The sequence below is a fragment of the Dysidea avara genome, chromosome 2 (assembly GCF_963678975.1).
Source record: "Dysidea avara chromosome 2, odDysAvar1.4, whole genome shotgun sequence".
NCBI lineage: Eukaryota > Metazoa > Porifera > Demospongiae > Dictyoceratida > Dysideidae > Dysidea > Dysidea avara.
In genome coordinates this window covers 27,490,537-27,518,434 of record NC_089273.1, presented here as the reverse complement: position 1 = coordinate 27,518,434, position 27,898 = coordinate 27,490,537, and the positions used below count along the sequence as shown (strand labels likewise).

At 37.7% G+C, this 27,898-nt stretch overlaps 4 long non-coding RNA genes across 7 annotated transcripts; 2 read left to right on the top strand and 2 right to left on the bottom strand.

Annotated features, from left to right (window-relative positions):
- Positions 1-11,063: 11,063 nt before the first annotated feature.
- LOC136244062 (uncharacterized) lies at positions 11,064-13,159 on the top strand. 2 transcript variants are annotated; one of them, XR_010695048.1, is made up of 4 exons: positions 11,064-11,679; positions 11,738-11,832; positions 11,902-11,943; positions 12,908-13,159. It is a non-coding gene; the product is annotated as an uncharacterized lncRNA (long non-coding RNA). The 2 variants fall into 2 exon arrangements; XR_010695047.1 differs by lacking the exon at positions 11,064-11,679 and having other exon boundaries at positions 11,688-11,832.
- Positions 13,160-13,560: 401 nt separating this feature from the next.
- Positions 13,561-16,774, bottom strand: LOC136247012 (uncharacterized). Its single transcript, XR_010697017.1, has 4 exons — positions 15,948-16,774; positions 15,780-15,898; positions 13,767-13,806; positions 13,561-13,717 (listed from the first exon to the last, which is right to left on the bottom strand). It is a non-coding gene; the product is annotated as an uncharacterized lncRNA (long non-coding RNA).
- On the top strand, positions 16,041-27,301 carry LOC136247011 (uncharacterized). Of its 3 annotated transcripts, none has more exons than XR_010697016.1 (7): positions 16,041-16,284; positions 16,338-16,722; positions 16,775-16,857; positions 16,918-16,980; positions 17,032-17,181; positions 17,231-17,278; positions 27,178-27,301. It is a non-coding gene; the product is annotated as an uncharacterized lncRNA (long non-coding RNA). The 3 variants fall into 3 exon arrangements; XR_010697014.1 differs by lacking the exons at positions 16,918-16,980; positions 17,032-17,181; positions 17,231-17,278 and adding exons at positions 26,769-26,821; positions 26,871-27,020; positions 27,072-27,119 and having other exon boundaries at positions 16,042-16,284; XR_010697015.1 differs by lacking the exon at positions 27,178-27,301 and adding an exon at positions 17,333-17,463 and having other exon boundaries at positions 16,042-16,284.
- LOC136247013 (uncharacterized) lies at positions 17,705-18,090 on the bottom strand. The gene is made up of 3 exons (XR_010697018.1): positions 18,030-18,090; positions 17,917-17,969; positions 17,705-17,867 (listed from the first exon to the last, which is right to left on the bottom strand). It is a non-coding gene; the product is annotated as an uncharacterized lncRNA (long non-coding RNA).
- Positions 27,302-27,898: the final 597 nt, after the last annotated feature.

Here is a 27,898-nt window from a genome sequence, read left to right as displayed (position 1 = left end):
ACAACTTGCAGAAAGCAACAAGTTGCCACCTACACTTGGTGCACTAGAAGAGCATATAAAGCGTGTACGTTTACAAAGTCGAGTATGGTACCAAGCCACTGTCATGCATCAACAACCTTTTGAGCCACTACAATTTGGCTACTATAAGGACACAGACAGCCAGTTGCTGCCAGTCACAACATTGGTTCTTCCTGCACCACAAGCTATTGTTGAGATGGTAAGATGTCAATGTAAAACTAACTGCTCCACGCTAAGATGTTCATGCCGATGCAACAACTTACCTTGCACGGAACTCTACTTGTGCGGTACAGATGGTGAATGTACAAATGATGAAGACTTTAACATCGAAAATGATGACAGTGACAGTGATGATAATTAGGGATAATATTTATATCTTTAAATAAATTGTTTACTCTAAATATATGCGTACACAACCATAATGTTTTTATAATACACTGTATATCCTACTCTCAATGTACACATTCTATTTTGCTTCATACAATGCCAAAACACCCTATTTTTGAGTTTTTAAACACTTTTTGGTACCATTATCAAATTCTATGAGTATAAAAACATAGGATTGGTATTTTTAAGCAATAGTTTGTTAATAAGAGGGCTAAAATATTGAAATATATATGTTTTATTACCTGCTATTTTGAAACTTAAAATTGACAACCATGCAGGCATCTGTGCAAATGTAAATATTGATTTTCAGATTCCTCATGCTCTAAGCTTTCCCTATGGAAACAATTTTGCGACATCCGTGAATGTTCTATTAGAGTATGTAAATACAGTCTTCATGGATTTCATTGATATACATAACACATTCAGAATGTTTGTGCGTATAGACACCTAGTAAAGTGCTATATACATCATATGGACCAATGAATTTGCTTTAATAATGAATAACATTTAAGAAACCAAATATGTCATACCTGTCTCATTGAGTGGTATGAATATACTTAACAGTTGTAAGGATTTCATTACTTGAATAAGTAACTAGCTGACCACTAAAGAAGGCAATACAGAGCAACTGACTTTAAGTACAATTGTTTCTGATATACAATAACAATTATTTTGAAGTTCTCTAATAAAGCAGTCAGCCAGGTTTGGATTTAATTTGTTTATAGTAAACAGTGATCACTTGAAGAAAAATTGAAGGGTTTGCCTTGAAGACAATTATTATGTGCACTGTATGAGCTAATGAATTCCCTTCAATAATGAATCATGTTAAAGAAAATTAATGCGACATAGAAAAGGCTTACTGTTGCATATTGCCATATGAATATAATTTGCACTTGTAGGGATTTCATTGGTTAGATAGACAACTGATTAACAACTAAAGATGTTTGTATACATCAATCATCTCTCAGTATGGCTATCTCTGTTATATGACAGAAAGAGTTTCAAACACTCTAATAAAGCAGTCTGTCATTTTTTTGTATTGAATTCTTCCATATACAAAAATATGCTAGTTTGCTAATCTCCATAAATTTTGAACGAAATTATATTTTTTGACACAGTGAACCTGACTAATAAGGTATTAAGGAATTCAAAGTGTCTGTGTTTACCTTCTGAACGTACTTTGCGTGATTATACCCACTTTAATTCAACTGGTGCTGGGTTTTCTGATGCTACTGACAGCCAGCTAAAGGAGTATGCAAAGTTAGATGAATCCCCAAATCACAACAATTTGGTAGGCTTGTTGTTTGATGAAATACACATCAAAGAAGGGCTGGTGTTTGATAAGAATACTGGAAATTTGATTGGATTTGCAGATTTAGGAGACATTAACAATGACTTTATAAGGTATTCTAATTCTGATTCGGATGGTGAAAGCAAGTTACCTTTGGCAAAATCAGTCATGTTTATTATGGTCAGAGGTTAACATCTCGTTTAACCTTACTTTATGCTCAGTTCCCAGTAGAGTTCATTAAAGGCTCACAGCTTTTCCCTCTTTTTTGGGAAGCAGTTCACAGGCTAGAATTTATGGGGTTCCATGTACTTTCATGTACATGTGATGGAGCTACATCAAACCGAAGGTCGTACCACTTGCTCACACAATCTCAAACTGATAAGTACAAAGTACTGAACAAGGACAGTGAAGACCAGCGATACATATATTTATTTAGCGATCCACCTCACTTGAACAAAACAATTAGAAATTGTTTTTCAAAAAGACCTCTGTGGGTTAATACATATGTCATTGTGCTTGTCATGCAATTTAGTAACCAACTTTGTTTTGGCAGTGTTGTGGACAATACATTAGTTGGCAACATGTTGTTGATCTATGCAAGCGCAATATGGGAACTGGCAAAGGACCTGCAATGGTCCAGAAGTTGACACAGCATTTCTGCTACCCTGATACGCGACGTGTACATACGTATCTAACGTCGTCTTTTATTACTAGACGATATGAATACGCGAACGTCAATATCCTTCGTCTAAAAGCGTATCTGTTGTAATGGTACCACTCCTTTAGACGAGGCTCGTACCGTGTATCGTATCCCGCGATGTCTACAGTCGTATAGTGCTAATAGATTATTCATTGTTCGCCATATAAGGGTACAACGATTATTGTTAATTATATAATAGAGGTCAACTGATGGTACAACCATTATTTTGCACAATTAAAATCGTTAAGTAGGTTCAATCTTTCTATCATCGCGGACTCGCGAATGTGGCTGCATGCTGCTGTCCCGTGACAGTGAAAGTAGCTAGCTACATGTGTCGGCTTGTTCAGCTATAAACTGTAAGTATTCCTTGCTCATTGCCTGCAATGGTATAAGAGCAGTTAATATAAGCAACACATTGATCTTTTATTACCTGACTGGATCGAGCACCACACAAACAATTTTTTTGTTGCTGATAGCATAGTACAACTTCACCTGTATGCATTAAAAATAATAATTATGTAGCATATGTCGAATAGTACAAAATAGTTAAAGTGCATTAACTTTATGCATACTGTTTTGTCCATTATTGTTGTATTGTACTATACTTACATTAGGAAATGGACCAGTGTGCAGTTGCTGACAGAGAACATAGAAGAAAAGAAGCACAATAGCATGTGACAGAAGAATGACTCTGTGAAACTGAACTTTATTACAACTGAGACATGACCTGGATCAAATTTTACCTGTGCCAGAATAATGATTTCTTTTCTTCAGACTGATGGACTGCCTTTACCACCACCCCAGTACTGGCTAGAATTACCGACTACTGAACAAATCACTTGAGAGTGCCACATTCATGGTAACCTTAGAGTAGGCCAGCTCGACATTTGATGTTAACAGAGGACAAGTGGATGACCAATACGATAATCTCATAAGCACATTACAGGTGGAAATGAAATTGATTTACACCTGCTTTATATGAAAAACAACACATAACACTCCAAATTTTTTTGTACATACCTAATCTGAGATTTTTCAGTACACACAAAATTCCTTGAAGATGATCATTGCTGCATGTGTAGGCACAACTTTTAAGTATAGCAATCTAAAATCGTCCCTTTGTGGAACCAACATAGAACACATTTACCTGTAGGAAGGCATTCAAGATTGCGGTCAACTGTTTATTTCTTCCGCGTCATGATTGGATGCCAATGTAAACCCTTCTTTGCTAGGAAATATTTCAACTTAAATTTACGTCTGTTTTTATATGTAACGTACAACAACTGATCCACGCTGGTTCATGCCAATGCACGACAGTTCACGGCGTTCTCTCATCACACTGACCAGCGACTGCCGTGGAGTATCTCGTTTTGTATATCCGGCGTAACTGCTACGCAGCTACACAGGTGTGCTAGTTTCAATATTGAGAAGAGTAAGAATAAATGAGATAAGTACATGCAGCGTAATTCTTTTTGTACAGATCAGGCTTTACAGGCTCCTTGAGCCTTCTTTACCTGTAAGACAAATACTAATACTAGTAATATATTACAATGCGTAATTCATACTGCCTGTATTTATGCCGTCTATATTTTGGTCTTTACCTATTCACAGACAACTGAAATGAAACCATGCACAAGACCCGATACTGAGCATTGGATATAGGTTTATACCTCTATCAGTTCCAGTATCATACACTCGTTCCAACCACCCCCTCAAGCTATTTCACTTACCAACAAGAATCGATGTTTACAAATACTCTTTCTTACCACGAACAATTATTTAATGGAACCAACTACCTATCTCTGATATTGACAAGATTGACATTGACACTTTTAAGAACAATCTGATTGGTATTGTATGTAATTGTAATGAACATTAGCGTGTTGCCCCTGGTGGGCTTTGCTAATTAATAATAATAAATAATAAATAGGTTTGTCACAGGTCCATTTTCTCTCAATGCAGGGACTTTTTTGAATTAGTTGTCTTAATGCTGATTAAAGACAGAGTTCATATAATCACTATTGGAGAATGCCAGAGGTACTATAAGAATCCTATTGTTATGTCATTTCTTGACCTGAGGAATGCCTTTGGGTCAGTATGTCATCAATACCTCATTGATATCTTACATTACATCAAGATGCCTTCTCCTGTTATTTCGTACATTACTAGCTGTTATTCAAAATTGTCAGCATAAGTGTCTACCAAGAACTGGAACACTTCAGTATTTTCTATTCAACGAGGAGTTTTCCAGGGTAATACTTTATCACCTTTGTTATTCAACTTAGCCATTAACCCGTTATTAGCTTATCTCTCCACATCAGAGTATTGTGGCTATTCTGCTCAACTACAGGCTGCCAACTCTGTTGGACTGCCTCCTGTTGAGACTGCAATCTATGTGTTATGGTCTGATTCCTCAGATGATTCACCATCTGGTTGGTACAGAGCAATTGTGACCTCTTATCATTGTGATGGCTCCTGTGATCTAGTTTATGATAATGGTGATAATGAACAGTCTGTGGATCTTCACACTGTGGAATGGTGCTATGCAGGCAGATATCGCAGAGTTTATCGTTCTAATAAACCTAATACCCAACCATCAACCTCTACTAGTGCAGCTGCTGCTCTACCTAAGATTTGTTATTCATCAATACATAGAGCAAAGGGTTTTGCTGATGACTTGACTGTCATCTCCAAAGATGTCAAGTCTCATCAGCAGGCTTTATCGTCACTTGTCCAAAAGGCAACAGACATATGTTTTGAATTTCAACCTCCAAAGTGTATTTCCCTCTACTTTAATGGTCATCATATGGTTTCCTCTACTGTATTTTCAATGGTTGCTGGGAATACCATTAATATCCGTAATGTGGATTGTACTAAATTTCTGGGTCGCACTATTGGTGTTTCTCCAACTATTGCTCGATCGGTAGCTTCTGCTACCATGAAGCAACAAATTTTACAATTTTTACAATTCATTGATTAGTGTTCTGTTTGGGGAGAATATAAGATATGGATCTTAAAAAAACTTTGTGTCTTCTGTTCTACATTTTCATTTAGCTGTTGAGAGGCTTACTGTGTCTTCTATTATTTCAGCACAGTCATCAATATTGAAATTTGTGAAAAATTGGTTAAACCTCCCAAGAAATTGCACTCCTGGAACTGTTTTCCACCTGGACATGATGGATCTCCCCTTTTTACCACACCTGAAGCAATCAGCCAAGCTTTCATACATTCTGGCTATCGAACAGTCAGTTGATCCACTGATTATAGAGCTGTGACATTCTGTTTTAGCTAACAGATCCGATATCTCTTCCGCTGTCCTTGACTGTTTATCTGCTACTAAGGCTTCAGTTGCCAACATTCACTCTGCAACTTTCAAGAACCATGCTCGCCACAACTTAAGTACTGCTCACATTGAATATTGGAAATCAAAACTGGAACCATTAACTGTTCAAAATAAATTTTTAGATATTGTAACTCTGGAGCAAGCTTGTCCTCTGTGGAAGAGATTGATGTATGGCCTCCCTAAAAAAACAGCTGTCCTTCCTTCTACATGCTGGTTGTGACACTCTACCAACCCCTATGAACCTGGCCAGATGGAACATCATTACTGATCCTAGATGTGCTCTTTGTCAAGCTCCTCAACCCACAATAAACCATATTTTGACTGGCTGTCCTGCTGCTCTAGACCAAGGCAGGTATACCTGGAGACATGATTCAGTTTTACAGGTCCTTGTTCATAGGCTCCAACAGCATTTACCTGAAACATTCAAACTTTACGCTGACCTTCCAGGTTATCTAGCTAGTTCCAGCCCCCTAGTACCATCCCAACCAATCTTTCCTCCACCCGCAGCAGGCCTGACTTGGTATTGGTTTCAAATGATTCCATTTGTTTGTTCGAATTGACAGTAGAAACTATTACCCTGCAGCATCTTCTTGCTGCTAGAGCTAGAAAGGAAGATCGATATAGCTCCTTGCAATATGACCTTCAGCTTTTTGGGTTAACCGTCAATCTTGTTCCCATTGAAATTGGTTGTTTAGGCCACTTTTGTCCGAAACAATTGCTCAAATGGCTACTGCTTGTGAAGTGACAAAGAAAACTGTAAGATCCTTGATTGAGCAGGCAGCTCGCATTGCTGTGTCCTGTTCTTACAGAATTTTTAATTCTAGAGCCTCCCCAGACTGGGATCTTTTAGACCAACTTAGGTAAACTTTAAGTATTACATATAGATAAATATATAGATTTTTTTGTGTATTATAATTTAATTTAATTTAAATTAATGTAAGTCTTGCCAGGGCTCCTGTACTGATCCATCAGCACATGGTACCCCTGTGTCTAGGCCCCTGTTTGCTTGTAATGTATATTTTGTCTTAATCATTAAGACGTTTATTCTCTCTTCTTTCTCTCTTGTATTGGAGCACTATTTTTGCTGTGTTATGAGACCTAGGTCTCTTGCAACCACAGTCAGATCATCATAGTATAAGTGGCGACAGAAAGGTGTGTGTGTGTGTACGTGTACGTGTACAGCCGAATTTAAAAAAGCGAACACAGTTAAGTTGTTGACCATTCACTACAGTTCCGAACCATGAAAATATTTTGCGAGCATGTCATACACGGACAAGCTGTGTATCTGTCTGAATGCTAGCTATAAACAGTTGTACAAAGTAGTGATGAACCGATAAGAGATTTTGCTGATTATCCGATTAGCCGATATTGAAAATCATATAATGGCCAATACCGATAACTGATCGAATGTTTATGTTTACCAAAATTTCACACATAATAATTATTATTTTGTAAAATTGCCCTTTTTAAACTTCATTTTTGTGTTATTTTTATGAAAACAATACCATCAGGGTCAGTAAAATTAATCAGCTAAATAATCTACTAATAATTACTGATACTGATATTGCTGAAATGTGGCCAATAAACCAATTTCCAATTATTTACCGATCAATCGGTGCATCACTAGTACAAAGTAAAATTTTGATGTTTTGAATCAGCGCGCTATTTACAATTATTTCATGAATTGTTGGAAATTGACAGATACTAGTAAAATTCTGTAAGTAATGTTGATGATATTCAGACTTGTCTTGTTATCTAGATCTAAAAGAATGAGATTGGAAGTTTACTGAGTCTAGAGGGAATGTTAGTTCAAGTAAAGTGACAGAGGATGTATTCTGGGTTACATTCAACAACATCCAGCAACAATGGTATGGTTAAACAGAATAATATATAGTTGTGAGGAGTTTGTAAACTATGGCAGCCAGAACAAGAAAGGATAGATGGATAGTTGATGAGCAATTCTAATTCAGAATTTAAAGATCATTGTGGTAAGTATATCTCTGTTACAACATTAATTTTATTTTCACATGTAGCCTGAGGACAGAATGAGACCCATTATGTGTGGAGTTGCTAGCTATTGCTATTGTTGCAAGGAGCACATAGCTATAGGCTAGTGTTGTTTCAATAAATTATCTAAGGACCTAGTTATTGCAGTGGTAAGGGATGAGCGATGTCAGGTGCTTGAATGAACTTTAATCCAGTAATGTTGGCCTGGCTGGTATTAGGCCTAAACACAGCTGAATAGCTATAGTAAATATATTGCGTATATAGGAATGTCACTACCGATCTAATGGACTCAAACTTTACAAAAATCGCTTCAACACTGCTATTAGAGGTCATAGTTTTTCACAGAGAATCATCAATGATTGGAACACCTTACCCCATGAAATTGTATTTGCACCTAATGTACTGATCTTTAAGACTAAATTAGATGTATTTTTATATGACCGCCGGTTTGATTTTATTTAGATGTACTTGAGATTGGTTTTTATAAGACTTTGTCTTCCTTATACCAATTAACAAATAATAATAATAATAATAACTAGTACTTTTAAATAGAAGGGATTTTCTGTTTCTAATGAGATCCGCGCACAGGTCTGCAATTTCTATGAGGAATTAATACTGAATGTAATTCCTTTATCATTTTTAACCTAAACTATATTCAACTCTCTTCTGGTAATAAAATGAAAATTTTTATTGCCATATATGGAACTTCCATAGCACATGGAAACCTTCATGTATTTGTGCTTAATGATCTTGTTTATTAACAATTAACAATAATTTATTATGCTGACAAGCAAGTGAATTACATATCAACATTAGTCATCAGTCTTATGGTCAGCTAAATCTTCTGTAAACTATAAAGTTTACTTAAGCATCTTAGTGTTTGTGAGACTACGTGTGTCTTATAATACATTTACTTCTCCACAGATCATCCCTGGTTGATTGAAGATTGAGGCAAAGTGATTGATGTACTCTGAGGTACAAACATTCTACACCATGTTTTTATTGGTTTAAAGTGTTTATACTACTTTTATTTTCTTCAATTGATAATAGGATACTCTGAAATTACTTACTAAGGGTAGTTGCCAGAACTGGTTTGGACCATTGCTGTCTTTGAACCTGTGAATGGCTATATGCTTAGTAAGATATATTCCAAACTAGAGCTACAATAATGATGGTAACTTACATATCATCCCATTTTGGTGTAAAATACAGGTGGTATACAAAGACTTTAGATATAATTATGCACTGGTATATAACTACACGCACATGCAGTATTACTACACTCTTTCTTTCTCCACAGATAGGGACTTGCCGATTATGCTCATAATTTTACCTATTATGCTCACATTATGCCCAATTATTTATGCCTCAGTTCTCATGCTCTACTAATAATTTCCAGTTTATGGATAAATAATAAGTGGCTGCAGCATAAACTTACTTGTCAAACTGCATATTACAGAAAAGATCGATATACTCTAATAGAACAGTCAACTATATGATTGTTCTATTAGAGTATATCGATCTTTCTGTGATAGCTGCTAAGGATTCATACTATTACACAAATATTCTACCCATTATGCTAGCATTATGCTCAATGTTTTCAGGCACCTATTATGCTCATAATTATGCCAGCATAATCGGCGGGTCCCTATCCACAGATCATCCTAAGTAGGTTTTAGATGTTTCTATGGGGTGCATATTTAGTAAGGTATGTTCTATCATGTTTTGTCAGTTTAAAGTCTTTGTACCATTATATATAGTGTCTAATACTGTACTTCCAAATTAATTACTAAACGTAGCTGCTAGAACGGGTTTGGACCATTGCTGTCTTTGAACCTGTGAATGGCTATATGCTTAGTAAGAAATATTCTAAATTACAGCTACCACAATGATGGTAACTTATCACCACATTTTGTTGTAAAATACAGGTGGTATACAAAGACTTTACACTGTTAAAACAGTTGGTTGGAAAGTTATCCCAAAACATGGATAAAGTGGCTGACACATATAGCATACCAAATCCAGGGATAACGGTTATCCCAACTTTCAATAGTTTGACCTTTATCCCATATGGGTAGGATGAAGGTTATCCCTATGCTAGTATAAAGGTTATCCCCAATTGTTATTTAGTATTTAAATAATTATTAATGTATTTCAATTACAGAAATTAAATGCTGTTCAAATAGTCAACTCCAACTTCTGAAGTGCTCGTGAAATGTTAGGACCAGCATGATCTGCAGCATTGGCAAGCAATATAGTTACAGTTCTTATTCAAGCATACACTACACTGTTAAAAATGAAGTTTGAAGGTTATACCATGGCGTATGACGGTTATCCCTACCTAGTTGGTATAAAAAACGCTCGGTATGAAGGTTGTACTATATGGGATGAAGGTTATCCCTACACGTTGGTATAAAACTTCACAGGTATAACGTTTATACCTTCGTGATGTCCTTATTCCGTTTTCTTCCGTGCATTTACTACGTATTTCAATCTAAAGCGCAGCGCGTCATTTTTATGCGGCGCTTGAACCATGATTCGTCACTATGCTGCCACATGCGTGCTTTGGCGGACCAGTGTCACGATTTATCTACTTAATGGATTCAAGCACAGAGAGATAAAAGTGGAACACCAGTAAATACGGGACACCTAAGTGGTTTGTCACCTGCCCCGGGTACCCAGCTGCCCTTGGATCGCCTTGGATCACTGGAACAGATGTAAGAGGATTAAGAGCAGTAAAAATATGATACAACCAGTCCTTTAAAATTGTACATTTCATTGCTCCTGTTGATATGCATCCGTGAAATTTTGTGGCAGCCGCTATAAAATGGAGTAATATTTTGATTCATGTAAAGTGAGTGGGACAACTATTAAAACTTTGTATGCATGTACATACACATTGCACAAGGAGGTGCCACAGGGACTAGTCTGGCACCGCCGCAAAAAGTGAAGTACAGATACTAAATGATTTCTACCACTCAGATTTAGTAGTGCGTGTCAATCACTTTTGCACACAAATCACCTTGGCAACGCAATGCTTTTGAAGGGTAATCATCTGACATAACTAGTAGATACATACACTGTCTAATTGAATTCCTTTTGAAATTATTTAGTATCTGTATTTCACCAGCTGCAGACCCTTACTTTTGCGAAGGGATGGATGACATGAAACTAACTTGCTGCACAGTCTACCAAAGTCGATATACAATCAAGACAAGACTTGAGACTACACAATATTGCTACCAGTAACAATGAGTCAAAATCTCAAGGCATACGAAGAGTTCAAATGCAGCACACAGGCCAGCATGATACTCCCTTGCATATACATGTATGATCGGTTTAAAAGTGAAATAAAGCTAAGCAGTTCAGAGTGACTAGTGCAGGGTACACAGAATCCCTTATGACATCATATTTACTTCCTCGGCCATGTCTTTTAAATTAAAACTTCATCGATTCTTATTTTCTATGTAATTGTACTGCTTTGTCTTGTTTTTGTATTTATGTTTATTGTACGGTTTCTGGTGTATTTGTGTTTATTGTACGGTTTCTTTTTGTTTTGTTGGGGACCACCTTGTACAGGCACTTAGCCTTTTGTGTACCCTGTCATTGACGAAATTGATAATAATAATAATTATACAACCAAGTACTAAGAATAATACGAAATGCGGTTAACATTACGTCATTAATAATGAATGAATAAATAATAAATAAATGTTTGAAAAAACTACGAGGCCTAGAGACATGAACTAAGTGGGGATAGGTTCGCCTGTGAATGAAGGCACAATCGTATAATAAGTATGCCTGTTCGTGCTGATGACTTTACCATACGTGTAATTCTATATAATGCCCAGCATCACACCCTTGTTTAATTACAGATTGCTCAAAAGAGAAGATTAGTAAAAGTCCGAGGAGAGGCCAGGCACTACTTTACTGGTAAACAACAACATTACAAGTATGTTTAAATGTTTGTAACTGTGTATTTTGTGTGCAGGATATGCACTCCAGGCGTCATGCAGTGAACAACCAGCTGATGACCAGTTGGGATACCAGCTGATGTGCTCATAAACAACCAGCTGGAACAACAAGGTAATGAGTAATGTAATACTTGTACTGGTAGTTGTATTATACATCTTCATCCTTCATCTGGCTTGCTAGCGGCTGGAATTATTTTCCACTGGACTTATCTACTACTCTACTGTGAGTCTGTATAATAGCTAAACTAGAAGCCGATGCAGTGCTGCATATACAACAATGTGTAACTATCTCCTGTATGTTGTGCATGGCTGTATGCATAATATTATAGACTGTGATCACTGTGCCAATGCCACACCGCTGATATACTGGCACATCACCTGTGGCCTCTAGTTACAACAGAGTCTGTTGTGCCATATTGGCTTGATTGGGATCAATTTTTAATTGTACCTTCACCATGTCCCTTGTTCTACATAGCCTCACTTCACTGCTGAGTCATCTTGAGAGACACGTCACACCTACAATATATAGCTACTTTCAATATAGCTTGGGTTTTGTTGTAGGTTGTGTTTTAGTATTGTGGTTTTCTGATGCCAGTTAAACTCCCTTGCCTGTGTACATATGCCTATGTATCATTTCCACCGGTACACGCACACTGCTCTGAGTGCTGCCTATGGCACTGTTTATACTTACCCAATGGGTAGGTTGCAATGTTGGTGTATGTACTTGGTTGTATGTGACGCGGTCCTAGAAAATAATAATAATACTTTTAATTTCTTACACACAATTTTGTATGCAACAGAGAATATCTACTAGGTACATGAGTTTTGTACTTCCAAGGCAGGGGCAAGTTTCAGGAAACTCCTTTACATAAATTCAAACCACAGGTATACAGAAATCATGGGATCTTTCATGAAATAGGAGCCTTCGCCTCGTATTAATAGTGTTTGTCATGCAATAGCAATGCTTGTTCTGAAGAATATTATTTGGTGAGATACTCTAATAAAGCAGTCAGGCAATTATAATACTCTAATATAACAGTCACTTAGCTGTAGAGAAAACTCTTTTCAAAATTACTGCATGTGTACGCCCTGCAAGATGACATGATAAAAGGAAGCGTTGCTTGTAATATTTGTGTACTTGTACATATTAATAGTGTTGCAGGGTGAACTGTTTATAATTGTTGCAGGGTAAAAGAGGCATGAATCCCAATGAGCAGCTTGTTACTACCAACTGGATTGAACATAGCTGACTCTAGAGTCTGATCAAAGTTTGTAACTCATCAGCTACATGTCAAGCAGTTGTAAAAACTATTCACAAGCAAGGAACTCAACTGAAATATTATTGCATAATTCAATGAACAGCATTACTTGTAATCACAATGTTATAGCATAACTAGTGTTTGTGTTATTTGTACTTGATTTGTTATTTCAATGACCAAGGGCTATTTGGTATACTAGCAATACCTTTCGTAAATATAATTCCTAAAGGGAACTAGTGGTTACCTACAAACAACTTGAGAGTTCCACACTGTGTATGTAAATAATTCATCATAATGCTGCTTGACAATGTACTGTAATATAACATGTTCGGTCAGTTATAGTCTACACATCCATGTTCCTTGCAGATGATAAGGACTTAGACTTAATGACTTATAGATGGAAAGGTATAACAGAAAAGGGGCCAAAGTAAGGAAAAAAATCCCTCCAACCCCAGGATTCGAACTGCAGGTCACCCAATGTCTAGTCGGGGCCACACTCAGCTTCGCTTTTGTAAAGTCTGTGCTGCGCAGCCATAAATGATAAATACTATTTAATCCATGTAAAGTTGTGATAAATACATTATCACAACTTTTGTCAAACCACAAACACATTATGGAACATTACTATCATCTAGTGACAGTTGGATATTTAAATGTTCTCTTTCTTCACAGTTCTTATGCACCCCTCAGCCCTTGGCCCAATATCTTTTACGCTATGATTTCAGTTTCTCAGAATGCCTGTGAATAAGAAAATATACATTTTAATTCAACGAAATAGTCCACATACCTCTCTCAGTGCTATTACATTGGCTGAACATAATTTGACACTAAACAAACAAGAAAGTAAAGCATGAAATTTAATGATAAAATAAGACTCACATCTTTCCTATTAATGCACTACAGCCAGTCCCATATAATTATATCATAAACACTGTAGTTGCTAGATATGGTGTAGAGCCGTACAACAGAATAAATTCCAGGTTTCACAGGAACTCCTAGTACAAAACAGTGAAGCAAAAGCATTTTACAGCATTTCTTTACACTTGAAATCTATGTGGAATATATCAAGAAAAGAATATCTCAAGTTGATCCCAAGGAATATGATTTTTGGTCTTGTAAGTTATAGTCACCAGTCTTGTGGCTAGGGTAAACACTTGCCTGAAAGTAATAAGTGCCCGGGCCATAATTGACAATACAGTACTTGAAATCAGGACATGTACCTTGACACCATTAATGGTCTCATTTGTAGTTGCTTAGACCTCTCAAATTAGGACACTTTGGGTATACTAGCATCACTAACGTGCTAGTTTCGTCCCTGATTAGGAACAATGTATGACACATAATCAACAAATGTTTAAGAAATTACTGGCTCAGTTCTACATACTACACACATGCACACACGCGTGCACAGCACATACACACACTTGTGCACACACACACACACACACACACACTTGTGCGCGCGCGCACACACACACACACACACACACACACACACATGGTTGAAACAGGTCATTTGCGTCACATTTGTCTGGGGCTCAGTGGGTTACCTGGGTAGGTAATCTAGATATGACCCGTTTTATGGACTGACCTGTATTGAGGCCTGGGTAAAATTTCATGAAGTTTTTGCCTATTATGCTCTTCAGTGTTCTCAATGTGCTCAAAAACATTTCTTACAATTATATTTGAAATTTTTTAATCAGTAAATGCTCAATCAGAGTAATTGACTACAAAGTGACTGTTGTATTTGAGAGTATCGATCTAAGGAGCTATGGACAATGCAATGGAGTGCTCTATTGCAGTTTCCACTAACTGCTCTATTAGAGAGTATCAGTAGTATTCATAACATCCACCTAATATGCTAGCATTATGCTGGTGTAGCACTCCAGCCTATCAGTAGTGAGCCACACACACGCACGTACGCACACAGTTTAATAGTTACCAATGTGTTTAATGAACATGCAGTATAGCTACAGTTTAATAGGAAACTTACAATTAGTCCTCAAACATGGATTAAGGCTATGTATTGAAAAGCCTTTACAGAAGATCGAGATACTCTAATAGAAAAGTCTGACGTACTCTAATAGAGCAGTCAAAAGTACGTACTCTTATACAACATTCATAACAGAATACAATTTTAAAAATGGGTGTTAAAATGTTCACGTTTAAAATACCTATATCATTTTAATTGGAAATGTACTTGGTCACTACAATATATACCTGACCAGCCACAAATCATGAGGAACCAAGTACAAATTAAAATTGTTACTATTCATGAAATCAAAAATCTAGTAAATTTGAAGCACTTTCTAAATCTGTCAGTGGCTGGGAGCACAGCCCCAGATCTCTGTACCTCACTGCTAAATCTGGAAGCCACTTTGGAAATATCTTGGATACGCCCATGGAATTGATGAACTTAAAATAAGCAACTATTGTAATTACTTTGTTTGTTGTTACAAATTGCAGCAAGCACTGTGACAACACTGTCAGAACAGACTCCAGTACACACTCAGGTAGTACTAGCACAGTTGATTTCAGATTGCCTTTGAACAGTTCACACACATGGCTTGCAAATGTGCTCTACTTGCAGTATTTATATATACTCCTGGCATTGCTTGACGATAAAGAGGTGAGTATTTATTGTGCTAGTATTTAGTTTTACAAGTAAAGGAGCTAGGTTGCAAACAATTAGCTCATATGTTCGAACAGTCATATTGCAAATTATTCAATTGCATGCAGAAAGTAATCTGAAATCGACTGTACATGATCACAAAACACTAATATAGTATTTATGTCTCACTTATAGTTTTACTGCATTAGTCACAGTAGATTACTAATGGAGTTAGACTAGGAGAAAAAGTTGAGGAACGGTGGCTTGCCTACCCATATACTCAACTGAACATTTTGGATGATTCTGATCTACAAAAGTACAGGATGAGATAATGCTCTAGAATATTTATAACCTTACTTTACTTAGAGTCTCCCGCTGGCAGCATGCAACCACTGATGCAACGAGATAATCTCCATTTTCCATTTAATACTCACTCCCCGTGACGTAGCATTTACGTACGTTACTTAACGACGAAAGTTACCGTGGTAACGAATATTACTGAAAATTCCTCTGAAAGTTCGTTCAGTTTGTTCATAAAATAAACTGGTTTTGGCAAAGAAGATATTTGAAATTTTGTGAGTTATTATGTCTACAAGAACAGGCAGCTTGACTAAGCGGGAGGGTTTTGCAATGCGTTTAACAGGAAGGCCGTTCGCAACTGACTGAAACAGCTGACCTACTGAAGAATACGAAGGTGACGTTTCTACTAGCAGTATTCAACTTGGTGTACAATAATTTGTAATTTAGATATGGAAAGTGCAGCAAACAGTTTATCTACAGTGCTGTGGAACCACTGGCTGACGGACTGGCAAGGCGGTGCTAAAGTTGCAGTCTCATGGCTGCTTCAAAATGACTGGTACATCGAATAGTGAAATTTCAGACAGTTGAATCTCTTTAATTCTGAGTTTAATGCCTAACTCAGCCAGGTGATGAAGCCACGTATCTAACCTCAGTTTTCCAGCTGTTACAGCAAAGTGTGAGTGTTTACAGTGGATAGCTGCCATTATGTACCCTTTACAGAACACCTGACATCATGCCAATCCTACCCGCTGAGTGTAGTGTGCATGCTGATATGGTTACGTTCTGCTATGTGCACGGTGGCAGCCAAGTAATCTAGGAGACAGCCCGGCAGGTTAGTTACACATTCCTATTATCAGTTACATACATGCAGGTACACCATGCAGGTATTGTGTCTGGTAATTGATTAATGACTGCTTGTTGTAACACCAACATGCTTTTCTGCACTGAGTCTTGACAATTAACCGAGGTATGGACGTGGTAGATAGTTGAATAAGAATTGCCGTCATCTCACATGTTATTATTACAGGTTATAGTGTGTATGCTCCTGATATATATTTCATGATCATTTCCATCATATTGTATACAAAATGTAAGTATTACAACAACTGTGATACTATAATAATACGACTTGACATTCTAGTGGAGTTGCCTTTTGATAACACACTGTAATGGATATTGATTGCCCAGCAGCTATTCCTGTTACTTGAAAATTATAGTAGCATCTGTCTTGCTGTTAACGCCACTACCGTCAGGTGGAATTCACTGCTGCAGCACAGATTGACGACAAATTGTAAGCATAGAGTGTACCAGATTGTTATGTAAATATAACGTTCTGACAGGTTCTGTGGACTGCACATGAAGTGTTGTTAGCTGTTTACAATATTAAGGTATGGTGTATGTTTGAATAAGAAGTGTAACTATATTGCTTGTCAATGCTGCAGATCATGCTGGTCCGAACATCTCACGAGCACTTCAGAAGTTAGAGTTGACTATTTGAACAGCATTTAATTTCTGTAATTGAAATACATAATAATTATTTTAAATACTAAATAACAATTGGGGATAACCTTTATACTAGCATAGGGATAACCTTTATCCTACCTATATGGGATAACGGTCATACTATTGAGAGTTGGGATAACCGTTATCCCTGGATTTGGTATGCTATATGTGTCAGCCACTTTATCCCTGTTTTGGGATAACCTTCTAACCAACTGTTTTAACAGTGTATACCTTAATATTGTAAACAGCTAACAACACTTCATCTACAGTCCACAGAACCTGCCAAAACGTTATACATAACAATCTGGTACACTCTATGCTTACAATTTGTCATCGATCTGCATTACAGCAGGGAATTCCACCTGACAGTAGGGGCGTAAACAGCAAGACAGATGCTACTATAATTTTCAAGTAACAGGAATAGCTGCCGGGCAATCAATATCCATCACAGTGTGTTATCAAAAGGCAACACCACTAGAATGTCAAGTCGTATTATTAGTATCACAATTGCTGTAATACTTACATTTTGTATACAACATGATGGAGATGGAAAATCAGGAGCATACACACTATAACCTGTAATAATAACATGTGAGATTACGGCAATTCTTATACAACTATCTACCACGTCCATACCTTGGCTAATTGTCAAGACTCAGTGCAGAAAGCATGTTGGTGTTGCAACAAGCAGTCAACAGGATAACTCATGAAAGTCCATATGTAGCCATGCAAATGTCTTAGTCGTGGAAGGTATCTCGCAAGTTGACTGCATATAATTTAACATAACCGACGTTTGCGTGGATCAAGACACATGGTAGTATGTCGTGCGGCCCAAGAAGCCGGCGCGTAACACCCGTGAGTATATTGACAGGAAGAAAGAAAACGCAATTTTCGCACCTCCGTAGCTCTGTGGTTCCTTTATGAAACAAGACGATTTTTGCTGTGGACATTCCCTCCAATTGCAGCACTCCACATACCAAATTTGAGCGAAATCGCTTCGCGCGTTCCCGAGATATGCGACTTCAAAAATTGGCTAAGTTTCTTCGTTTTTTCTTCTTATTTTTCTTTTACTTGTTGCACAATTACAAAAACTGCTATAAAACTCGAACGCCATGTCCGATTACCTTGAAATTTGGCACACAGAAGGGGATATAAAGGCGCATCTCGGTACCAACTTTGGCTAGAATACAATAAGCAGGCAAAGAGTTATGAGCGATTATTCACGAAAAATAACACCATATGTTGTCACGCCTACAGGGTAAACCGCGTATGGGAAGAAGCTCAAGTCAAGCTGAAAATCGGTGGGTGAATAGGTTAACTATTGAACCTCAAACCTTTTGTAGTTTGAAAGAAATCGAGCTAAAAAACAGGAAGATACACCGAAAAAACCAACAGTGTGTAACAATTACGCAATCGAGATTTGCTAATAAAAAACCACTGCTTGCCACGCCTACCAGATAAAGCGCTTTGGGTAATGCTTTGAAAATCGTTGTACAGATGGAGTAATCATCTTAGAAAGGATCATCAATGGTGTAGAAGAATCAGACTTAAAGCCACGGAGTTATAACACGAAATCCAACTTGGTGCAGCAAGTGCGAGATCGAGATACTCTAATAGAGCAGTCATCCTAATAGAGCAGTCACCATGAAGAGAATTCAAGAGATCAGCTAGAAATAAGAAACCTGTATAGAGATCAGCTACACACAAGTCACCCTGTAGAGAGATCAGCTAGAAAGATCATGGAACCAATTAGAGATCAGCTAGATCATTTAGCTCTTCCAATACCAGATCTTCGTCTACTAACAAACTAAATCATGTCCCACTAATAGTAACTATGCCAGAAACTTTTACTTTAATAGAATTCCCAGGATATGGAACCAATTACCTTGCATTGACATCAACCAGTCCCTACCAGTCATCAAAGCTACTATTCAGAACTATTTATGGCAACACTTCACCACAAATTTCTCTCCTGACAATCCCTGCACCTATCATTACTGCTGTAGATGCAGCAAGTGCTATGATTCTGGACTGACAATTAACTTTACTTCATAAGTTTAATTAACTCCCGGCTGCCAGCACAGGTTGCTGGCAGACCATCAATGCAACTTTTTCTTCATCTATACCCACCTACACATGTATAATTGTAATTTTATGTTGCATTGTAAAGCATTAATAATAATAATAATAATAATAATAGAAGAAGTTACCTTGTAGGGAGTTCATACAACTATGGAAAGGGATAGTTCAGCTAGAAAAAATCACCTTGTAGAGTTCAGCTACAAAGAAACCACCATGTAGAGAATTCAGCTACAAACAAATCGCCCTGTGGAGAGATCAATAGAAGAAGTAACCTTGCAGAGAGTTCAGCTACAAAGAAAACATCATGTAGAGAGTTCAGCTACAAACAAATCTCCCTGTAGAGAGATTAGCTAGAAGAAGTTACCTTGTAGATAGTTCAGATACAAAGAAACCATCATATAGAGAGTTCAGCTACAAATAAATCTCCCTGTAGAGAGGTCAGCTAGAAGAAGTTACCTTGTAGAGAGTTCAGCTTCAAACAAATCACTCTGTAGAAAGATCAGCTAGAAGAGGTCACCTTGTAGAGAGTTAAGTTACAAAGAAACCACCATGTAGAGAGCTCAGCTACAAACTAGTGACCTTGTGGAGACATCAGCTAGAAGAAGTTACCTTGTAGAGATTTCAGCCACAAAGAAACCATTCTTTAAAGAGCTCAGCTGTAAACAAATCACCTATACAGAATTCAGCTACAAGCAAATCACCATGTAGAGAGATCAGCTAGAAGAAGTTATCTTGTAAATAGTTCAGCTACAAGAAAATCACCCTGTAGAGGGATCAGCTAGAAGAAGTTTACTTGTAGAGAGTTCAGCTATAAAGAAACCATTCTGTTTAGAGTTCAGCTGCAAAGAAATCACCTGTACAGAATTCAGCTACAAACAAATCACCCTGTAGAGAGGTCAGCTAGAAGAAATTACCTTGTACATAGTTCAGCTACAAAGAAACCACCAAGTAGAGAGTTCAGCTGCAAAGAAATCACCCTGTAGAAAATTCAGCCACAAACAAATTGCCCTGTAGAAAGATCAGTTAGAAGAAGTTACCTTTTAGAGAGTTCAGCTACAAAGAAATCATTCTGTAAAGAGCTCAGCTGCAAACAAATCACCCTGTAGAGAGATCAGCTAGAAGAAATTACTTTGTAGAGAGTTCAGCTACAAAGAAACCACCATGTAGAGAGTTTAGCTGCAAAGAAATCACCCTGTATAAAATTCTGCCACAGACAAATTGCCCTATAGAAAGATCAGTTAGAAGAATTTACCTTGTAGATAGTTCAGCTACAAACAGATCTCCCTGTAGAGAGATCAGCTAGAAGAAATTACCTTGTAGAGAGTTCAGCTACAAAGAAACCACCATGTAGAGATTTCAGCTGCAAAGAAATCACCTTGTAAAAAATGCAGCTACAAACAAATTGTCCTGTAGGAAGATCGGTTAGAAGAAGTTACATTTTAGAGAGTTCAGCTACAAAGAAACCACCCTGTAGAGAGATCAGCTAGAAGAAGTTACCTTGTAGAGAGTTCAGCTACAAAGAAACCACCCTGTAGAGAGATCAGCTAGAAGAAGTTACCTTGTAGATAGTTCAGCTACAAACAGATCTCCCTGTAGAGAGATCAGCAAGAAGAAGTTACCTTGTAGATAGTTCAGCTACAAACAAATCTCCCTGTAGATAGATCAGCTAGAAGAAATTAACTTGTAGAGAGTTCAGCTACAAAGAAACCATCATTTAGAAAGTTCAGCTTCAAACTAATCACCTGTAGAGAGTTCAGCTACAAACAAATCTCCCTGTAGAGAGATCAGCTAGAAGAAGTTACCTTGTAGAGAGTGAAGCTACAAACAAATCACCCTATTGAAAGATCAGCTAGAAGAAGTCACCTTGTAGAAAGTTTAGTTACAAAGAAACCACCACGTAGAGAGTTCAGCTACAAACTAGCCACCTTGTAGAGACATCAGCTAGAAAAGTTACCTTGTAGAAGAGAGTTCAGCTACAAAGAAACCATTCTGTAAAGAGCTCAGCTGCAAACAAATCACCTGTACAGAATTCAGCTACAAACAAATCACCCTGTAGAGAGATCAGCTAGGAGAAATTACCTTGTAGATAGTTCAGCTACAAACAAATCACCCTGTAGAAAGATCCGTTAGAAGAAGTTACTTTGTAGAGAGTTCAGCTACAAAGAAACCATCATGTAGAGAGTTCAGCTGCAAAGAAATCACCACTGCCCAAATTTCAAGGCAATAGCTCTTTCCAATCTGAAGTTATCAATAGTCAAAGTTGGCAAATTGGATGTGTGGAAGGCCCCTTTTTGCATATCCGGTCACATATGTATTATATATATAATTGTACATTTACTGATAAAATATTTAAAGTACATCTACTTCATCTTTTCTTCTTCCTGTAGTAAAGAAAAAACATATGTTTAAAAAGTCCCGCAGGCTTTGGGGTATACAAATACAAAAAGAAATGAAATCTATTCCAAAACAGCCAAGCTGTAAAAAAAGGGTGCAGCCCTCAGAAAGGCTATGGTGAAAAAAGATGTGAAATTCAAGGTGGCGGCCAAGAAATGGCTGTGATGGTAGGTTAATGGTAAAAGTTTTAATAACGACAATTCAGGTGAATTTTTGTGCCGCTTCACAAAATTTACCTGAATTGTCATTATTAATATTTTTACCATTAACCTACCATCACAGCCATTTCTAGGCTGCCACCTTGGATTTCACATCTTTTTTCACCATAGCGTTTTTGAGGGCCGCACACTTTTTTACAGCTTGGCTGTTTTGGATTAGATATATTTTACGTGGAAATTATATTTGGGAGTGGTTATTTGCAGTTCCACACGAAATCGCGCGTGTTATCATGCGTGGGGTACCATGCGTGTGTGAAGTTATAGTTGAGTTGTACCGTAGCTGGGAAGACAGTAGAATGCACAGGTGCAACTACATGTAATAAAATGATAGAAGTAGCAAGAGAAGGGCTAATTTTTCTATACTTAGGGAGGAGAGATAGCTAAAATGATTCTTTTTTGAGTATAAGGATTAAATCAAGCATAAAATCAAAAACTCTATTAGAACAGTCAACCACTGTAATAAAAACATGTAGGTGACTGTTGTATTAGAGAGTATCGATCTCCCTTATGGTTCTATGCTGGCATGGAGTCTAAACGCAAGCCTATGCGAAGAAACAATAATGCATAGAAGCTGTGTCACACTCTACTAATTTTCTCATGATCACCAAGATTTAAGGCCACAAGGCCATAAAGCAATAGGCTACGAGCCTCACTAAAGAGCTAGTTTCGTCCCTGATTAGGAATAGTGTATGACACATAATCAACAAATGTTTTGGAAATGATTGGCTCAGTTCTACATACTACATACATGCACACACGCATGCACAGCACATACACACTTGGTTGAAACAAGGTCATCTATGTCACATTTTGTCTGGGCTGAGTTTGTCACTTGTACAGGTAATCCAGATCTGACCCGTTTTATGGACTGACCTGGATTGAGGGCTGGGTAAAATTTCATGAAACTTTTGCCTGTTATGCTCTTCAGTGTTCCCAACAGTGTTGGGCACGTTACTTTTTAAAAGTAACTAGTTACATATTACATATTACTTGCAACTGAACTATTTAGTTACAGTTACATATTACCCATAAAATAAAGTAACTATAATAATATTACATATTATATTACTTTGTGTCCACAGCCTTAAGCTGTCACATGTGAAACTACCACCTTATCACGTGACATGATTTCATTGTTGGGCAATGTGCAAATCTTGGTTTTAAGCAAGAAGCTGGTGAATAAGCTTCATTCAGTAGGCTTCATTACTTTGTAGTGGCTAGGCATTACTCAGTGGATTACTAACGAGATTAGTAACTCCGTTACTTGTAGTAATAATATTACGTACTATTAGACTCGTTACAGTAACTATATTACTTTGGTAACGCGTTACATTTGTAAGTAAAGTAACTTGAGTTATATTACCTATTTTTATAGCGTATTTCGTTATATTACTTAGGTACCACAAAAGTAATAATATTACGTAACGCGTTACATAAGTAATGCATTACTTCCAACACTGGTTCCCAATGTGCTCAAAAACATTTCTTACAATTATCTTTGAAATTTTTAATCAGTGAATGCTCAATTAGAGTAATTGACTACAAAGTGACTGTTCTATTAGAGAGTATCGACCTAAGAAGCTTTGGACAATGCATTGGAGTGTTCGATTGCAGTTTCCACTGACTACTCTATTAGAGAGTATCAGTAGTATTCATAACATCCACCTATTATGCTAGCATTATGCTGGTGCAGCACTCCAACCTATCAGTAGTGAGCCACACACACACGCACGCATGCACACAGTTTAATAGTTACCAATGTGTTAATGAACATGCAGTATAGCTACAGTTTGATAGGAAACTTACAATTAGTTCTCAAACTTGGATTAAGGCTATGTATTGAAAAACCTTTAGAGAACATTGAGATACTCTAATAGAAAAGTCTGACATACTCTAATAGAGCAGTCAAAAGTACTCTAATACAACATTCATAACAGAATACAATTTTAAAAATGGGTGTTAAAATGTTGAAATTTAACGTACCTTAATCATTTTAATTGGAATTGTATTTGGTCACTACATTATATGCCTCACCAGCCACAAATCAAGTACAAATTGAAATAGTTACAATTCAAGAAATCTAGTAAATTTGAAGTACTTTCTAAATCTGTTAGTGGCTGGGAGCACAGCCCCAGATCTCTGTACCTCACTGCTAGATCTGGAAGCCACTTTTGAAATATCCTGGATACACCCCTGGAATTGATGAACTTAAATAAGCAACTATTGTAATTACTTTGTTTGTGGTTACAAATTGCAGCACTGTGACAACACTGTCAGAACAGACTCCAGTACACACTAAGGTAGTACTACCACAGTTAATTTCAGATTGCTTTTGAACAATTCACACACATGACTTGCAAACGTGATAATGTGAATGTCTACTTGCAGTATTTACATGCACACTCCTGGCAGTAAAGGGGTGAGTATTTATTGTGCTAGTACTAGTATCTAGTAGTACAAGTAAAGGAGTTAGGTTGCAAACAATCAGCTCATATGTTCGAACAATCACATTGTAAATTGTTCAATTACATGCAGAAAGTAATCTGAAATCGACTGTACATGATCACAAAACACTAATATAGTATTTATGTCTCACTTTTAGTTTTACTGCATCAGTCGCAGTAGTTTACTAATGGAGTAGGAGAAGAAGGTGAGGAACAGTGACCCATATACTCAACTGAACATTTTCGATGATTCTGATCTACAAAAGTACAGGATGAGATAATGCTCTAGAGTATTTATAACCTTACTTTGCTTAGAGTCTCCCGCTGGCAGCATGCAACCACTGATGCAACGAGATAATCTCATTTTTCCAATTAATACTCACTCCCCGTGACGTTGCGGCTATCTCGCAAGTCCGCAATCCGCAATTCCAAATCTTCCAACTATTCGGATAGATCTTCCAGTTTGTGTACCCACTTAGATCCCTCCTCTCAACGCGCTTTAGATCTAGCCTCAGCCAAAGGGGCCTCCAACTGGCTTACTACCCGGCCCCTTCAGGAACATGGCTTTGCACTGCATAAGTCAGCGTTTCACGATGCCGTGGCACTACGTTATGGGTGGTCTCCTCAGCGGACTCCTGCTCACTGTGCATGTGAGACTTCCTTTTCAGTGGAGCATGCTTTATCCTGTCCCAAGGGTGGCTTACCTTCTATCCGACACAATGAGATCAGAGATCTAACTGCTACCCTGTTGACTGAAGTATGCTCTCAGGTAGCTGTTGAACCAGAGCTCCAGCCGGTTTCACAGCAGGACTACCCTGCTTCTGCCAATATCCAAGATGGTGCCCGTCTTGACATCGCCATGAATGGTTTTTGGGGTGGAAGAAGTGAAAGATGTTTTGTGGATGTGCGGGTGTTCAACCCTCTGGCTGCTTCTAATGCGTCCTCATCTCTGGCCTCCTGTTATCGGAGGCACGAGAACATTAAGAACGTGCGTATGCTCAGAGAATTCGTGAGTAGGAGCATGCCTCTTTTACCCCCCTGGTAATGTCTGCCTCTGGTGGTCTGGCTCATGAGGCTTCTGTTTTTTATCAACGCTTGGCTCATCAACTTTCAAACAAGTGGGGCGATGATTACTCTGTTGTCATGGGGTGGTTAAGGTGCTGTCTATCTTTTTCTCTCTTGCGGTCCTCCATACAATGCATCCGCGGAGCCCGCTCATACATCGGTCACTATGTTAAGACTCCCCAATTGTGGAGCTGATTCGGGCAGTCTAAGTTTGCCGTGGACTAAGAAAGTCCCGGTTTGTCCAGCACAGGCCATTTTTGTGCTGAGGGTGGTAGGCAAGGGCAGTCCATTAAGCCCAGGTAAAAAAAAAAGCGTTTATGTACGTTACTTAACGACGAAAGTTACCGTGGTAATGAATATTACTGAAAATTCCTCTGAAAGTTTTATCAGTTTGTTCATAAAATAAACTGGTTTTGGCAAAGAAGATATTTGAAAATTTGTAAGTTATTGTGTCTACAAGAACAGGCAACTTCACTAAGCGGAAGGGTTTTACAATGCGTTAAACAGGAAGGCCGTTCGTAACTGACTGAAACAGCTGACCTATTGAAGAATACGAAGGTGACATTTCTACTAGCAATATTCAACTTGGTGTACAGTAATTTGTAATTTAGATATGAAAAGTGCAGCAAACAGTTTATTTACAGTGCTGTGGAACTATTGGCTGACGGACTGGCAAGACGATGCTAAAGTCGCAGTCTCATGACTGCTTCAAAATGACTGGTACATCGAAGTTTAATGCCTAACTCAGCCAGGTGACGAAGCTACATATGTAACCTCAATTTGCCAGCTGTTACAGCAAAGTGTGAGTGTTTACAGTGGATAGATGCCATTATGTACCCTTTACAGAACAGCTGACATCATGCCAATCCTACCCGCTGAGTGTAGTGTGCATGCTGATATGGTTATGTTCTGCTATGTGCACGGTGGCAGCCAAATAACCTAGGAGACAGCTCGGCAGGTTAGTTACACATTCCTTTTATCAGTTACATACATGCAGGTACACCATGTGGGTATTGTGTCTGGTAATTGATTAATGACTGGCTTGTTGACTGCTTGTTGTAGCGCCAACATGCTTTCTGCACTGAGTCTTGACAATTAGCCAAGATATGGACGTGGTAGATAGTTGCATAATTGAATAAGAATTGCTATCTTCTCACATGTTATTATTACAGGTTGTAGTGTGTATGCTCCTGATATTTCATCTCCATCATGTTGTACACAAAATGTAAGTATTACAGCAATTTTGATACAAATAATATGACTTAACATTCTAGTGGTATTGCATTTTGATAACACACTGTGATGGATATTGATTGCCCGGCAGCTATTCCTGTTACTTGAAAATTATAGTAGCATCTGTCTTGCTGTTAACGCCCCTACTGTCAGGTGGAATTCCCTGCTGCAATGCAGATCGATGACAAATTGTAAGCATAGAGTGTACCTGTAACCAGAAACAATGTATAACGTTTTGACAGGTTCTGTGGACTGTATATGAAGTGTTGTTAGCTGTTTACAATATTAAGGTATGGTGTATGCTTGAATAAGAACTGTAACTATAATTATTGCTTGTCAATGCTGCAGATCATGCTGGTCCTAACATCTCACGAGTACTTCAGAGGTTGGAGTTGACTATTTGAACAGCATTTGCAGTATTTAATTTCTTTAATTGAAATACATTAATAATTATTTAAATACTAAACAACAATTGGGGATAACTTTTATACTAGCATAGGGATGACCTTCATCCTACCTATATGGATAAAGGTCATACTATTGAGAGTTGGGATAATCGTTATTCCTGGATTTGGTATGCTGTATGTGTCAGCCACTTCATCACTGTTTTGGGATGACCTTCCAACCAACTGTTTTAACAGTGTGATTTATGCCGATTAGAAAGGATGGACCTCAGACTGTACATTCTTAAGTCAAGTAAGTAAAAATAACTCACATACTAGTAAAAACAAGTCATGCATTAAGTTCCCTACTTGATATATCCGAAGATGAACACACTGAGTCAGCTATTCCCACAATTAGTACTTCGTTGCTAATGACAACCAACAAGAACCCACAATCGATCCTTAAATTCGTTTTATCTTTCTTGGGGTATGTTTGATTACCTGCTGGAAGTGCCACTGATAACTTGTACAGCAATGGTAAGCTGCAAGCTTCAATCTGAGAAAGCATTCCGTTCCGCAGTTTAGTCCATCATTCCGTTCCGTTCCGTTCCGTTCCTTTCCGTTCCGTAGAATAGACCCCACCTAGAGAGTCTGCAAGACTGCGCAAAAAAATATTCAGCCTCTGA